Source organism: Phyllobates terribilis, unplaced genomic scaffold, assembly GCF_046119375.1.
Source record: "Phyllobates terribilis strain yellow unplaced genomic scaffold, ASM4611937v1 Scaffold_9__5_contigs__length_417890890, whole genome shotgun sequence".
Lineage (NCBI taxonomy): Eukaryota > Metazoa > Chordata > Amphibia > Anura > Dendrobatidae > Phyllobates > Phyllobates terribilis.
Genome location: NW_027362769.1, coordinates 396,113,887 through 396,126,843, shown reverse-complemented (window position 1 = coordinate 396,126,843; position 12,957 = coordinate 396,113,887).

The window sequence follows — 12,957 nt, the reverse complement described above, 5'->3', positions numbered from 1 at the left end:
AGCAGCAATTGTTGATTTTGGCTGCATCGACTAGCTATCCTATGTATAGAGTTTTTACAACTTCTCACCAATAGCAGATTTCTGGAGAAGGAAGGCTCAGGCAAGTGACAAGAAGTAGACGGAAATATAAGCAAGCATGTCTACCAAGGAATGGAGACAAATAGTAGTTGATTTCGGTTGACAACTTTTTATTAGAGACCATTGATAGAATTTCACTTTTGTGATATATAGACATCGAATTCATGAACATTACTGGAATATATGGCAGAGAGCACTTACATGTGGTGTCCATAGCCCATGCCGTATACGTGCAGCTACAAGACACTGATCCCAGTAGCGAACTTTCTGATGAGAGTCACTGACAGTTTCCATTAGGTTTTAGTTCTCGTCTAGATTGTTGATGAGCGGTGCCATATGCGTTCTCAGAGATTGCAAAAAACGATCTTTGTCTTCATTCTTCCAATAATGAACATGGCGGTAAAGCTCTCGCATCTGATCCTGGGAGGTCGTCATGCTGCGCACTCTCGCGTACGCCTCTGTTGTCAGCAGTTTATTCTGATAGAGATCATCTAGGATCGGATCCACCAGAGCCACCCCTCCTATCAGTGCAGCGCGGCGTCTGTCCACAAAATGATCCTGATCTGTAATTAGAAAATATTGTCATCAGAAAATCTCCAAATCCGCTTCCATCGTGTGACAATAACTCTCTGATTGTCACCTCCGCTGCTAAAGACTCTTCATGGAAATAAGAAGAAAGTTGTGCTTTTATATATCTACATCAGTCACTGCATTTGTGTGATTCTTACCTGCAATTTACTCTGTCTGGCATAAGCTGATTTTGGCTATGTGCCCATAAAGCGGAAATTTTGCGCTTCATTTCTGCATGTTCTTTGCCGGAAAAATGCATGCAGAATTTCGCAAGGGTTTATAGAGCGTTTTTTCGCGCGTTTTCGCCTTGCGTTTTTTTAATGCATTGAAAAGGCAATTCCGCTTGCGGAAACGCAAAATTAATTGACATGCTGCGGATTTTTTGTGCGCATCAAAAACGCTGCGGAAAAATCCGCAGCATGGGCATAGAACTTGCGGATTCTCATCGGGGACCATGGGGGCGGCGGATTGACAAGCGTTTCACAAGCGTTTCCACTGCGGAAATTCCGCATCAAATATGCTTGTAAAACGCTACGTGGGCACATACCCTTAGTCTCTGCTGCATTAGGACTTCGCTTATGGTCAGTGTCTCCAGCTTAACTGCATTGTCTGTCGGAGTGTAAGGTCGTGTGAAATCCACAGTCCCGTCTTATCAGAGTCTCCGACTGCACATGCCATCTTATTGATGCCGACATAACCACTGAGTTCTTTAAGCAGAAGACACTTTAAGAAAACGTAATCACACGCAGCTCTGCAGTGAGATCAAGAGAGCGGACTGTCAGTCATTACATGTCTCACTGGTAACGCTCCCATTCATTTACAATAAGCTCTGGAGTCTGACTCCCAGGGAGATCTATGTTTGGCCCATTGACCTTAACTCGTTTACATATTAAGGAAAATGTGGATTTCTCTGGAATATGACATCGAATCACGTATATCAAGGTATCAGCATATTCAACTTTCTACGACTGTCATGCCCATATAGACGGCTTAGGAGGGTTGATCCTACCGACAGACGCCCTTTAAGGAGCCCAATTATAGATATACCTCCGCAGAGTCTGGTTTTCTTTCACCCCTATCATTTCCAGAGTGCACACCTTAGAAGGACCAGTGCTTCTTAGGGGTATGACGGTGCCTCATAAGGGCTGTATGCTGCAACTTATGTGCAACTTATTCCCTATTGTATTCCAGTATCACAAAACTACTAGTTTAAAGCCACATTTTCAGAAACCGCAGGACATCCGGTCCTGTAAAAATTGTGTGAACCATAGCTTAAAAGAATGCATGACGTGCAAGAAAAAATTGTCTCCAACTGCCCGTGTTCAACCAGTAGAAATCTGTTTATATAGGTGACTTGTCAGGAGTCAATGATAGACATGCTGCCATAAGGAGAAATGTTCCCCCTTCAACCCACTGTCAGAGGCCTCTTCCCTAGCCAAATCAGACCTCATGCTTTGCACTGATTAGGGGAAAACATGACGGAACACGTCTGCAAATCAAGTGTCTGGTTTGACTTCTTATCCTAAGTCATGTGGCAAGACTAGTTAAAGGATCGGTATTGACTTTTGGGATTGCTATTTCTCAAAAGGTGACACTAGAGGTCAAGTCCTTTTCCTCTCTGAAGAGGATGTTTGCATATAATAGCCACATGATTGAGCACCGGTAAGGCTATGTGCACACAGAATTTTTTTGAGACTTTCAAAAATGAGGGTTTTTCAAGCAGAAATTCTTCAGGAAACCCCTTTTTTTTTAAGGAGAGTTTTACTTTTCCTGAAGCAATTTTGAAAGAGTTTTTTTTTTTTTTGCAGCCTTTTCATAGGACAGTACTTAGTTTGGAAAAATACCTGCTTCTATTAAATTGCATGCATTTTATTTTTCCCACCAGGGTTTTTTTTCAATTCCTTTTCAGGAAAAAAAAATTAGCTCAAAAACTCCCAATATAAACAGCAAGGTGGATTTGCTATATAATTGAATTGGAAGAGTTTTTCAAGAGTTTTCTAACCAGTTTTGAGAAGATTTTGGGAGAGAATCGGCTCCAAAACCAATGAACAAAAAATTGTTGTGCACATATCCACAGAGTACGTTCACACTATGTGTTTTTGTTTTGCTTTTTTTTTTTTTTAGTGGATCCGCTTTGAAAAAGTCTAGAAAAAGCGCTCATAAGACACATAAAAGAATCTTCCTATTCATTTATATGGAAAAACAACTTGCTGTTCACATGTTCAGTCTTTTGAGCATCTTTTAAACGCTTCAGGCTTTCAAAGACAGCAAGCATTGAAGTGACATGCCCATACTTTACAATAGATATTAATGCGGTGACTGAAAAAATGCCTGGAAGATTTCTGGGTGCATTTTGTCCTTTGTTTAATGTACAGGGTCGGCCATTTATATGGATACACCTAAATAAAATGGGAATGGTTGGTGATATCAACTGCCTGTTTGTGGCACATTAGTATATGGGAGGGGGGAAAACTTTTCCATATGGGTGGTGACCATGGCGGCCATTTTGAAGTCAGTCATTTTGGATCCAACTTTATTTTTTTCAATGGGAAGAGGGTCATGTGACACATCAAACTTATTGAGAATTTCATAAGAAATACAATGGTGCGCTTGGTTTTAACGTAACTTTATTCTTTCATGAGTTATTTCCAAGTTTCTCTTTGCTTACAGCCATTGACATGTCGCAGAGGTTAACACGTGAGGAGCGGATGGAAATTGTGTTGATGTCTGGTGAACGCAGTACCCGGGTCATTGCAGCAGATTTCAATGCAAGACACCCTACGAGACCACCCATCTCCCATGCTACAGTTAGCAAACTGCTTGCCAAATTTCGTGAAACAGGTTCAGTGTTGGATTTTCCAAAATGTGGACGCAAGAAAACTGTCACTAATGAAGAAACATCAGTGGCTCTCCTAGCTTCATTCAGCAAGAGCCCACAGTGTAGAACTCGCTGCATGTCACTGGAGAGTGGCATCAGTCCAACATCCCTTCGGCGGATATTAGCTACTCACAAATGGCATCCTTACAAAATCCAGCTGCTGCAGCATCTCAGCGAGGATGACCCAGATCGGCGCACTGAATTTGCAGAATGGGCAAAACAAAAATTGGAACAGGACCCTCAGTTTACACAGAACATTATGTTCAGTGATGAGGCAAACTTTTTTGTGAATGGTGAAGTTAACAAACAAAACCACCGCTATTGGTCTGACACTAACCCACAGTGGATAGATCCCTCCAAGACTGTTGGAACACAAAAATTGATGGTATGGTGTGGTATATGGGGTACAAAGATAGCGGGGCCATTCTTCATCAGTGGAAACCTCAATGCCACTGGATATCTGAAATTGCTACATGATGATGTGTTGCCCTCTTTATGCACTGAAGATGGCACCTTCCCTGAGTTTTTCCAATAAGATGGTCACCACCACGTTATAGGTGTCAGGTCCGAGCATTCCTACTTGAACAGTTTCCTGGAAAGTGGATTGGTCATCGTGAGCCAGGTGAATGGTCACCAAGGTCTCCCCATCTGACCCCCTTAGACTTTTATCTTTGGGGTCATCGGAAGGCAATTGTCTATGCTGTGAAGATACGAGATGTGCAGCATCTGAAACAACGGATACTGGAAGCCTGTGCTAGCATTTCTTCTGAAGTGTTGCTATCAGTGTGTCAAGAGTGGGAGAAGAGGGCGGCATTGACAATCCAACACAATGGGCAGCACTTTGAACACATTTTATAAGTGGTCATAAACTTGTAAATAACTGATGAAACAATAAAGTTACGTTAAAACCAAGCACACCAATGTTTTCTTATGAAATTCTCAATAAGTTTGATGTGTCACATGACCCTCTTCCCATTGAAAAAAATAAAGTTGGATTCAAAATGGCCGACTTCAAAATGGCCACCATGGTCACCACCCATCAGGAAAAGTTTTCCCCCCTCCCATATACTAATGTGCCATAAACAGGAAGTTGATATCACCAACCATTCCCATTTTATTTAGGTGTATCCATATAAATGGCCCACCCGGTATGTGAAAAATGGCCGAAAATCACACCAAAATCCCTAAAATAAAATTTGTTGAAAACAACACGAGGAATAAAAAAAACGTGCAGAGGGGTTTTTTTTTTTAGGTGAGTTTTCTAGTACAAATGGCTTCAGGAAACCCTCCTTCTTTTGGTAGTTTTTTTAAAAAGTTTTTTTTTTCCTAGAACAGTTTTAAAGAGTTAAGTTAAGTTCCCACAGTGAGTTTTTGACGCTGTGTATCATTTAAAACATGACAATAAAAAAAAGAGACAAAAACCGCAGCATCAAAAACAGGATAAAAATCCACATAAAAAAAACACAATGAGAAAAGCGAAAGTAATGCGGCTCATTGCTGCAGAAAATCCGTAACCTCAAAAACTCACAAAATACTCATTGTGGGGAAAGTAGCCTTTATTGAAGCTTTTTGGAGGAGCTTTTTTTTCCCTGAAGAGTTTTTTGCTGCTTTCTGATTGGTCAGTGCCTAGTTTGGAGCAGATTCCATCAGGACTGATCTGCATTTTATTTTTTTCCCACCAGACATTTTTCAAAATCTGAAGTGGGGAAAAAAAGTGCTCAAAAGAGTGAATATATGAAAGTATAGTGGTCTTACAATATACATGATCAGGAAGAGTCTTTCAGGTGCTTTTGAAGCCATTTTCCATTTTTTTTTGTTTTTGGATTTTAGCGCACCCTTGCCAAAAATACTCTGTGTTCACACAGCCTTACAGGCATCTGTATATGGTCTGTGTGATGTTAGGTCTTTGGGCACTTACCAGCCATGCCCGGAGGGTCCTTCACATGCAGGAGGCAGATCCGTTATGCTGGGGTTATAGTGTTTTTCTCAGAAGCCGATAAAAGATTAATAATTTAGAAAGCGAAAGTGACTAAATTCAAAATTGGTGGGAACATGTATCACCTTTCACATCGCTTGTGTTTCTTATTGTCAGTTTCTTTAAAGGGCACCTGTCAGCTTATTCACGTTGCCCGAACCACAGGCACCATGAATTAAAGGGGTTGTTCACTACTAGGACAACCTCTTCCAAATTGGGGTACCCTAGAACCTGTAAAAAAAAGAATAAAATAAAAAATAAATATTATACTTACCTTCTGATGGCCCCCTGTGTCTTTATCCGATGCGTCCTGGCTCGCCGGCATCTCGCGGTAGACTAAAGGACCTGCCGACGTCATGTGACGGGTCACGCGACCGCTGACATCGGCAGGCCATCAGAAGGTAAGTATATATTTATTTTTTATTTTTTTTACCATTATTTTACGGTCACACTATATATGCCGGTTGCCGTTTGCATGGATTTATATAGTGTGACCAAGTTGATAAGCACTTTCCAAGTGATGATAAAATCGCTTGGAAAGCGCTTGACAACCCGCATGCGGAAATGCAAGTGAAGACCGCTTCACATCCGCATGTCCCTGGCAGGAAAAACGCATGTACAATCCGCATGTACAATCTGCATGTACAATCCGCATGTACAATCCGCATGTACACTCCACATGTACAATCCGCATGTACAATCCACATGTACAATCCGCATATACAATCTGCATGTACAATCCGCATGTACAATCCACATGTACAATCCGCATGTACAATCCACATGTACAATCCGCATGTACAATCCGCATGCGTTTTTTTCTGCCAGGGAGAAGCAGAAACGCTCAAAAAAAATCCGGAGCATTTCTGCATTGTGGGCACATAGCCTAATATTAATTGTATGGCTTAATATTGAGCACACGTAGCCATCTATACACAGCGGGAGGCCTCACAGTGCCATCAATACACAGCAGGATGCCGCACGGCGCCATCTATACACAGCGGGAGGCCGCACGTAGTCTTTTATACACAGCGGGAGGCCACACGTAGTCTTCTAAACACAGCAGGAGGCTACATGTAGCCATCTATACACAGCGGGAGGCCGCACGTAGCCATCTATACACAGCGAGAGGCCACACGTAGCCATCTATACAAAGCGGGAGGCCGCACATAGCCATCTATACACAGCGGGAGGTCGCACGGCTCCATCTATACACAGCGGGAGGCCACAAGTAGTCTAATATAGACAGCGGGAGGCCACACGTAGTCTTCTATAAACAGCGGGAGGCCACACGTAGTCTTCTATACACAGCGAGAGCCCACACGTAGTCTTCTATAAACAGCGGGAGGCCGCACGTAGCCATCTATACACAGCGAGAGGCCACACGTAGCCATCAATACACAGCGGGAGTCCACACGTAGCCATCTATACACAGCGGGAGGTCGCACGGCTCCATCTATACACAGCGGGAGGCCACAAGTAGTCTAATATAGACAGCGGGAGGCCACACGTAGTCTTCTATAAACAGCGGGAGGCCACACGTAGTCTTCTATACACAGCGGGAGGCCACACAAAGTCTTCTATACACAGCGGGAGGCCACACGAAGTCTTCTATACACAGCGGGAGGCCACACGTAGTCTTCTATACACAGCGAGAGGCCACACGTAGTCTTCTATACACAGCGGGAGGCCACATGTAGTCTTCTATACACAGCGGGAGGCCACACGTATCCATCTGTACACAGCGGGAGGCCACACATAGCCATCTGTATAGAGCGGGAGGCCACACGTAGCCTTCTATACACAGCGGGAGGCCGCACGTAGCCATCTATACACAGCGGGAGGCCGCACGGTGCCATCTATACACAGCAGGAGGCCGCACGTAGCCATCTATACACAGCGGGAGGCCACACGGCACCCCCCAGATACAGCGGGAGGCCGCATAGCCCCATCTATACACAGCAGGAGGCCGCACGAAGCCATCTATACACAGGGAGAGGCCGCAGGGCGCTATCTATACACAGCAGGAGGCCGCACGTAGCCATCTATACACAGCAGGAGGCTGCACGGCACCATCTATACACAGCGGGAGGCCGCACATAGCCATCTATACACAGCGGGAGGCCGCACGTAACCATATATACACAGCGGGAGGCCGCACGGTGCCATCTATACACAGCGGGAGGCCGCATGGTGCCATCTATACACAGCGGGAGGCCGCACGTAGCCATCTATACACAGTGGGAGGCCGCACATAGCCATCTATACACAGCGGGAGACTGCACGTAGCCATCTATACACAGCGGGAGGCCGCGCAGTGACAGCTGTACACAGCGGGAGGCCGCACGTAGCCATATATACACAGTGGGAGGCCGCACGGTGCCATCTATACACAGCGGGAGGCAGCATGGTGCCATCTATACACAGCGGGAGGCCCCACGTAGCCATCTATACACAGTGGGAGGCCGCACATAGCCATCTATACACAGCGCAGTGATAGCTGTACACAGCAGGAGGCCGCACGGTGCCATCTATACACAGCAGGAGGCCGCACGTAGCCATCTATACACAGCAGGGGGCCGCAAGTAGCCATCTATACACAGCAGGAGGCTGCACGTAGCCATCTATACACAGCAGGAGGCCGCACGTAGCCATCTATACACAGGGGGAGGCCGCACGGCGCTATCTATACACAGCAGGAGGTCGCACGTAGCCATCTATACACAGCGGGAGGCCACACGTAGCCATCTATACACAGCGGGAGGCCGCACGATGCCATCTATATAGAGCGGGAGGCCGCACGGTGCCATCTATACACAGCGGGAGGCCGCACGTAGCCATCTATTCACAGCGGGAGGCCGCACTGTGCCATCTGTACAGAGCGGGAGGCTGCACGTAGCCATCTATACACAGCGGGAGGCCACACGTAGTCTTCTATACACAGCGGGAGGCCACAGGTAGTCTTCTATACACAGCGGGAGGCCACACGTAGTCTTCTATACACAGCGAGAGCCCACACGTAGTCTTCTATACACAGCGGGAGGCCACATGTAGTCTTCTATACACAGCGGGAGGCTGCACGGCACCATCTATACACAGCGGGAGGCAGCACGTAGCCATCTATACACAGGGAGTGGCCGCACGGCGCTATCTATACACAGCAGGAGGCCGCACGTAGCCATCTATACACAGCAGGAGGCTGCACGGCACCATCTATACACAGCGGGAGGCCGCACGTAGCCATCTATGCACAGCGGGAGGCCGCACGTAGCCATATATACACAGCGGGAGGCCGCACGGTGCCATCTATACACAGCGGAAGGCCGCACGGTGCCATCTATACACAGTGGGAGGCCGCACGTAGCCATCTATACACAGCAAGAGGCCGCACGTTGCCATCTATACACAGCGGGAGGCTGCACGTAGCCATCTATACACAGCAGGAGGCCGCACGTAGCCATCTATACACAGCAGGAGGCCGCACGTAGCCATCTATACACAGGGAGAGGCCGCACGGCGCTATCTATACACAGCAGGAGGCCGCACGTAGCCATCTATACACAGCAGGAGGCTGCACGGCACCATCTATACACAGCGGGAGGCCGCACGTAGCCATCTATACACAGCGGGAGGCCGCACGGTGCCATCTATACACAGCGGGAGGCCGCACGGTGCCATCTATACACAGTGGGAGGCCGCAGGTAGCCATCTATACACAGCGGGAGGCCGCACATTGCCATCTATACACAGCGGGAGGCTGCACGTAGCCATCTATACACAGCGGGAGGCCGCATGGTGCCATCTATACACAGCGGGAGGCCGCACGGTGCCATCTATACACAGCGGGAGGCCGCACGGCACCATCTATACACAGCGGGAGGCCGCATGGCCCCATCTATACACAGCAGGAGGCCGCACGGCGCCATCTATACACAGCGGGAGGCCGCACGTAACCATCTATACACAGCGGGAGGCCGCACGTAGCCATCTATACACAGTGGGAGGCCGCACGGTACCATCTATTCACAGCGGGAGGCCGCACGTAGTCATCTATACACAGCGGGAGGCCGCACGGTGCCATCTTTACAGAGCAGGAGGCCGCACGTAACCATCTATACACAGTGGAAGGCCGCACATAGCCATCTATACACAGCGGGAGGCTGCACGTAGCCATCTATACACAGCGGGAGGCCGCGCAGTGACATCTATACACAGCAGGAGGCCGCATGGTGCCATCTATACACAGCGGGAGGCCGCACGTAGCCATTTATACACAGCAGGAGGCCACATGTAGCCATCTTTACACAGCAGGGGGCCGCAAGTAGCCATCTATACACAGCGGGAGGCCACACGGCGCCCCCCCAGATACAGCGGGAGGCCGCATGTAGCCATCTATACACAGCGGGAGGCCGCACGTAGCCATCTATACACAGCAGGTGGCCGCAAGTAGCCATCTATACACAGCAGGGGGCCGCAAGTAGCCATCTATACACAGCAGGAGGCTGCACGTAGCCATCTATACACAGCAGGAGGCCGCACGTAGCCATCTATACACAGGGGGAGGCCGCACGGCGCTATCTATACACAGCAGGAGGTCGCACGTAGCCATCTATACACAGCGGGAGGCCGCACGTAGCCATCTATACACAGCGGGAGGCCGCACGATGCCATCTATATAGAGCGGGAGGCCGCACGGTGCCATCTATACACAGTGGGAGGCCGCACGTAGCCATCTATTCACAGCGGGAGGCCGCACTGTGCCATCTGTACAGAGCGGGAGGCTGCACGTAGCCATCTATACACAGCGGGAGGCCGCACGTAGTCTTCTATACACAGCGGGAGGCCACAGGTAGTCTTCTATACACAGCGGGAGGCCACACGTAGTCTTCTATACACAGCGAGAGCCCACACGTAGTCTTCTATACACAGCGGGAGGCCACATGTAGTCTTCTATACACAGCGGGAGGCTGCACGGCACCATCTATACACAGCGGGAGGCAGCACGTAGCCATCTATACACAGGGAGTGGCCGCACGGCGCTATCTATACACAGCAGGAGGCCGCACGTAGCCATCTATACACAGCAGGAGGCTGCACGTCACCATCTATACACAGCGGGAGGCCGCACGTAGCCATCTATACACAGCGGGAGGCCGCACGTAGCCATATATACACAGCGGGAGGCCGCACGGTGCCATCTATACACAGCGGAAGGCCTTACGGTGCCATCTATACACAGTGGGAGGCCGCACGTAGCCATCTATACACAGCAAGAGGCCGCACGTTGCCATCTATACACAGCGGGAGGCTGCACGTAGCCATCTATACACAGCAGGAGGCCGCATGGCGCCATCTATACACAGCGGGAGGCCGCACGGCACCATCTATACACAGCGGGAGGCCGCACGGTGCCATCTATACACAGCGGGAGGCCGCACGGCGCCATCTATACACAGCGGGAGGCCGCACGTAGCCATCTATACACAGCGGGAGGCCACACGTAGCCATGTATACACAGCGGGAGGCCGCACGGTGCCATCTATGCACAGCGGCAGGCCGCACGTAGCCATCTATACACAGCGGGAGGCCGCACGGCGCTATCTATACACAGCAGGAGGCCGCACGTAGCCACCTATACACAGCAGGAGGCTGCACGGCACCATCTATACACAGCGGGAGGCCGCACGTAGCCATCTATACACAGCGGTAGGCCGCACGTAGCCATATATACACAGCGGGAGGCCACACGGTGCCATCTATGCACAGCGGAAGGCCGCACGGTGCCATCTATACACAGTGGGAGGCCGCACGTAGCCATCTATACACAGCGAGAGGCCGCACGTTGCCATCTATACACAGCGGGAGGCTGCACGTAGCCATCTATACACAGCAGGAGGCCGCATGGTGCCATCTATACACAGCGGGAGGCCGCACAGCACCATCTATACACAGCGGGAGGCCGCACGGCGCCATCTATACACAGCGGGAGGCCGAACGGTGCCATCTATACAGAGCAGGAGGCCGCACGTAACCATCTATACACAGTGGAAGGCCGCACATAGCCATCTATACGCAGCGGGAGGCTGCACGTAGCCATCTATACACAGCGGGAGGCCGCGCAGTGACATCTATACACAGCAGGAGGCCGCATGGTGCCATCTATACACAGCGGGAGGCCGCACGTAGCCATCTATACACAGCATGAGGCCACATGTAGCCATCTATACACAGCAGGGGGCCGCAAGTAGCCATCTATACACAGCAGGAGGCCGCACATAGCCATCTATACACAGCGGGAGGCCACACGGCGCCCCCCCAGATACAGCGGGAGGCCGCACGTAGCCATCTATACACAGCAGGGGGCCGCAAGTAGCCATCTATACACAGCAGGGGGCCGCAAGTAGCCATCTATACACAGCAGGAGGCTGCACGTAGCCATCTATACACAGCAGGAGGCCGCACGTAGCCATCTATACACAGGGGGAGGCCGCACGGCGCTATCTATACACAGCAGGAGGTCGCACGTAGCCATCTATACACAGCGGGAGGCCGCACGATGCCATCTATATAGAGCGGGAGGCCGCACGGTGCCATCTATACACAGCGGGAGGCCGCACGGCGCCATCTATTCACAGCGGGAGGCCGCACTGTGCCATTTGTACAGAGCGGGAGGCTGCACGTAGCCATCTATACACAGCGGGAGGCCACACGTAGTCTTCCATACACAGCGGGAGGCCACAGGTAGTCTTCTATACACAGCGGGAGGCCACACGTAGTCTTCTATACACAGCGAGAGCCCACACGTAGTCTTCTATACATAGCGGGAGGCCACATGTAGTCTTCTATACACAGCGGGAGGCTGCACGGCACCATCTATACACAGCGGGAGGCAGCACGTAGCCATCTATACACAGGGAGAGGCCGCATGGCGCTATCTATACACAGCAGGAGGCCGCACGTAGCCATCTATACACAGCAGGAGGCTGCACGGCACCATCTATACACAGCGGGAGGCCGCACGTAGCCATCTATACACAGCGGGAGGCCGCACGTAGCCATATATACACAGCGGGAGGCCGCACCGTGCCATCTATACTCAGCGGAAGGCCGCACGGTGCCATCTATACACAGTGGGAGGCCGCACGTAGCCATCTATACACAGCAAGAGGCCGCACCTTGCCATCTATACACAGCGGGAGGCTGCACGTAGCCATCTATACACAGCAGGAGGCCGCATGGCGCCATCTATACACAGCGGGAGGCCGCACGGCACCATCTATACACAGCGGGAGGCCGCACGGTGCCATCTATACACAGAGGGAGTCCGCACGGCGCCATCTATACACAGCGGGAGGCCACACGTAGCCATCTATACACAGTGGGAGGCCACACGTAGCCATCTATACACAGCGGGAGGCCGCACGGTGCCATCTATGCACAGCGGTAGGCCGCACGT